Raw genomic sequence first — 1,117 nt, 5'->3', positions numbered from 1 at the left:
AAAGTCATATACACCTAGGATGCCTTGAGGGTGAGTAATTTATGGTTTAATTTTTATTTTTGGGTGAACTAACCCTTTAATTTACATTTTTAAATTTTATTTTAATGGATTTTCACCCAAAAATGAACATTCTGCCATCATTTGATCACTCCCAATTTGTTCCAAACCTGTATGCATTTCTTTCTTCTCCTGAACACAAAATAAGAAACTCTGAAGAATATCGGTAACCAAAGAGTTGATGGTAGCCATTAACTTCCATTGTATTAAAAAAAATTTCAATTGATGTCAATGGCTACCGTCAATTGTTTAATATCTGTGGCACAAAAAAGTCCAATGTTGTGGATCTAGAAGTAAAATAAAGTGAATTTGTGTTTTGCCCTGTATTTTAAGATCCTGGTGAAGTCCATGCTGCGGAAGCGCTCCTTCAGTAACCCGTTCGAGTGTCACAGCCGCAGGCAGGGCAGGTCCATGTCTGCCCCTGGAGGTCTGACTGTGTAAGTCCAGAATGCACATCACTGCATCCTACTCAATACTGATTCTCATAATACCTGCGATTTCACTGACACTGATATTTTGTTCTTCTTTCTCTCAATAATTTCTGCAGGGATATGTCGCTGTTTCGCCCTCTAAGGTATCTCACAGTAGACCTCACTGCCATGATAATCAGCTAAATTTAGTATTTCAACTCAGTGCTCATGTTTCAGTGTACGTGTGTGTGTTTAATACATATTCATATTTTGATGGTCTGTGTCTCCAACAGCAGAGGGAGTAACAGTAACGGAAGCAGAGAGGGGGAGCTGGAAAACCTTATAGAGGATGAAACTTTTCCTTAAATTTGAAAGTATCATTTTTCACATTGGCCCAGTTGTGGGATTAGACATTTTTTTCCCCCATCTGCACTAGAGTATTTTGAGCATTACCATGATGTGTTACCTTTTAAATTCTGTATACTGTACACACTGCATGATGAAAGGTTAGATTTGGAGGTACCTTTAACATATAATGCAGAATCTGGTAATACTTAGAGTAATATTTGTGTTCCATTGCATTTACGTGCCAAATTTCAAGTAAAATTGAAAGAAATTTAGATTTAAATGCATGTATAAAAAGAGTGACA

The 1,117-nt window shown here is 36.9% G+C and overlaps 1 long non-coding RNA gene across 1 annotated transcript; it reads left to right on the top strand.

The window, feature by feature from the left end:
* Positions 1-388: 388 nt before the first annotated feature.
* On the top strand, positions 389-1,111 carry LOC107578435 (uncharacterized). The gene is made up of 3 exons (XR_001608349.1): positions 389-494; positions 605-631; positions 761-1,111. It is a non-coding gene; the product is annotated as an uncharacterized lncRNA (long non-coding RNA).
* Positions 1,112-1,117: the final 6 nt, after the last annotated feature.

Source organism: Sinocyclocheilus grahami, unplaced genomic scaffold (genome assembly GCF_001515645.1).
Source record: "Sinocyclocheilus grahami isolate Dianchi unplaced genomic scaffold, SAMN03320097.WGS_v1.1 scaffold10168.1, whole genome shotgun sequence".
Lineage (NCBI taxonomy): Eukaryota > Metazoa > Chordata > Actinopteri > Cypriniformes > Cyprinidae > Sinocyclocheilus > Sinocyclocheilus grahami.
The sequence above is the reverse complement of the archived record's forward strand: the minus strand, read 5'-3'. Positions and strand labels throughout refer to the sequence as shown.